This window comes from Schistocerca cancellata, chromosome 2 (genome assembly GCF_023864275.1).
Source record: "Schistocerca cancellata isolate TAMUIC-IGC-003103 chromosome 2, iqSchCanc2.1, whole genome shotgun sequence".
Lineage (NCBI taxonomy): Eukaryota > Metazoa > Arthropoda > Insecta > Orthoptera > Acrididae > Schistocerca > Schistocerca cancellata.
Genome location: NC_064627.1, coordinates 255,690,929 through 255,694,194, shown reverse-complemented (window position 1 = coordinate 255,694,194; position 3,266 = coordinate 255,690,929). Strand labels below are relative to the sequence as shown.

Below are 3,266 nucleotides of genomic sequence, written 5' to 3'. Positions count from 1 at the left end.
TTCCACTTTGTGTGCCAGATGGTGTATGAAAAACGCAAAACGGCCTCAGACTTCAAGGATACTCTAATAATACCGATACCAAAGAAAGTAAGTCCTGACAGTCTGAGATTAATAAGTTGTGACTGCAAATTACTGACAAGAAGTATTGAGAAAAGAACAGAAAGAAAATGGTAGAAACTGACCTCGGGGAAGAAAAGTTGGGTTCTAGCGAAATGAAGACACACGAGAGGTAACATTCGCCGTACGACTTATCTCAGAAGATAGGTAAAAGAAGGGCAAGTTTACGTTTATAGCAATCGTAGACTTCAATATTGCTTCTGATAATATTAAGTGGAATACACTCATGGAATTTCTGAAGGTAACAGAGGTAAAATATAGGGAGGGAAAGATTATACACAAGTTGCACAGAAACTAGACAGCAGCTGTAACAACAGTCTATGGGCAAGAAAAGGAAGTAGTGCTCCCTTGGCTCACAGGCGTCGCGTCGGACAGTGCTGTGGAAGGTGCACAATATTTGAACGAGGCAGCTGCTCGTTAACTTCAGGAGCTGACTGACGTGTTGCTGCAATGGCTCGCCAATATATACGCTGACTCGCTAGAAAAGAGCAGGCACCAAGGGGAGCGGCTATAACGTAACCTGTAGACGAATCATAGAGCTCGGCGACATGTGGTCCTGCCGGAGGAACGGACTATGGTCTTGGCATTCGCAATGCGGGAAAATCGTGGCCTCAAATAGCGACCCAGCGCACGTGCAGGCATGGCGTTGGCGCCGAGTTTTAAGTGTGTGGACTCCGGATACATTCGTCTGCTGGCGGCGGTGGCTTAGTACCGCCACTGCAGGATCGCACGCCTTGCTGAGTTGAAATCCCTTGTCTCTATTGATCATGTCGTTACTTATTTCGACTGCTTCTTTAATGAGTCCCATTACAGGAAGCGGACGAAAGGATCTCCGTAGTTCATGCTGTGTGCCATGTCAAGGACAGTGTTCAGCCACAGCAGACTTTTTCTGGCTGACCGAGTCTGGTGTGACTTCTGTGTTCAGTGCATCTATCCTTAACACTGCGACACGTCAGGCCAATGTATGATTTCCCACACTGGCACGGGATTTTAAATATCCCTGCTCTCCTTAGACCTAGGTTGTCTTTAACAGAACCCAGGATAGTTTGACTCGCTCTGGAGGGTAGAAGACACATTTAATTTGATGTTTCCTGAACAGCCTGCCAGTCTTAATCGACACGCCACCAACATAAGATAGAAAAACCATTCACGTGGTGTTCTCCGTTTCTTTCGGCTGTTCTTGAGCTTCAGCGCATGCGGGATCTGTTTATCAGAGTGCCCGTTCTGTACAAACACAGGACGAAGAAGGCTAAGCTTTGCTGATAAGCTCCCTGCATGTGAGATATTTCTAGCTCTATGAGCGAGAGTCCGTAACACGCCATTGCGCATTTCGTTGAGAAGGGTGATGACAGCTCGTAGCTTGTGGATATAGGCCAGTGTAAGTTGGTTTACGAAACACACTGTGACCCAAGGAACCATCTTCTTTTCTGCAGACCAAGAAATGTAAGAACGGGAGGTCTCCATTTTTCTCCACTTCTGTGATGAAGCAAACGTTCAGATGAAGGGAGTTAAGGTGTTCCAGAAAAGAAGTAAGCGTTGCTGCTCCATGTGGACAAACTACAAAGGTTGAAAGTTATCAAAATAAATAAAAATATAGTGAAAGTTCTTTTTAAATAATAAAAATATAGATTGAAGTAATCTGTTTCTGATTGTAAGCTCTGAGCTGTGATAATAAATGTGTCTTAATGAAACTTCTGCTGTTGTAATGTGCACTGCAGAAGTAATTAATTGTCATAATGAAAAGGGAAGTCTTTCATACTGTAAAAGTTGACAATCTGACTGCAAGAATTTTGAACAGTATAAGCAAGCAACGCAAGAACTTCGTTGTCAGGCAACAAGTGGCCCATTGGGACCATCCAACTGTTGTGTCATCCTCAGCTGAGGATGCAGACAGGTGGGATGTGTGGTCATCACACCGCTCTCCCATCGTTGTGATGGTTTTCATTGACCAGAGTCACTATTATTCGGTTGAGTAGTTCCTCAGTTGGCATCACGAGGCTGTGTGCACTCCGAAAAATGGCAACAGCGCATGACGGTCTGGATGGTCACCCATCCAAGTGCTCGCCACATCCGACAGCCCTTAACTTCGGTGATCTGATGGGAACCGGTGTATCTACTGTGGCAAGGCCATTGCCTGAACAGTATAAACTGGTTGAATAATTTACTTGGACATGAAACCTAGAGTCATTGATTGTGCAAAATTTGATCACAAGAACTGTCTCTGAAAAACATAAGTGGACCTGATTGAATAAATAAAAAAATCATTATCTTTTCACCTTACCTCCATTCAGCACAGATCTGGATAATGTGTTGCAGTACTGCTATGTCTTTTACACCACTATGCAAAAGCTGCAACAGTTTATCAAACATACTTGATTGGATCATCCATTAAAAAGAATAGTAAGAGAAAGGTTGGTAAGGAAATGGAATATGTGCAAAAATAACAACACTACATTTCTTTTTGTTTTGTATATTGAAAAAGATTTCAGGTTCATATCCTGGCAGGGTCGCCAAATGAAAAAGTTCTCTTTAAACAACAAAAATATGGACTGAAGTAATCTGTTTCCGATTTTCAACCTGAGCTGTGATAATAAATGTACTGTTGTAATGTGAAAGCAAAGCTGCACTATAATAATAATTATTTGTCATAATGAAAAGGGAATATAGCAGATTGTATTGTTTGGGTGTTGAGAAGTTTATTAAATTTAAAATTTGCCTTGAGCTCTTTTTCTCAGTATACAAAAAGAAAAACATACTGTTGTCATGAGCTGTAGTAAGTTTGCTTAAACACAATGTCCTTGTATGGTATGAATGATGTAGGAACTTTTTGAGAAATAGTCAGAAATTGTATACTGCTCTGTCTTTAATTATTATTATGCTTTAGCACAATGCATATTTTGCTAATATTGTATTTTACCTTTTGAGCTTTGACATTATTGTTCTCAATGTTGTTTTTTACATTTTTGATTTGTCTCCTATATTTCTCTATTATCATGCTGTGTAGTACGTTTGTCAGCAAATCACACACAATGATGAATTTGAAAAAATCTGATTTGCAAAATGCAACCAACAGCAACAATACCTTTGCTGATCATTCTGTAGCTACTAATGCTAACCATATTACTGACATGATAATGCAAGATACTGTG

At 41.0% G+C, this 3,266-nt stretch overlaps 1 pseudogene; it reads right to left on the bottom strand.

Annotated features, from left to right (window-relative positions):
- Window positions 1-2,134: 2,134 nt before the first annotated feature.
- LOC126163704 (5S ribosomal RNA) lies at window positions 2,135-2,252 on the bottom strand (annotated as a pseudogene).
- Between the last annotated feature and the right edge of the window lie 1,014 nt (window positions 2,253-3,266).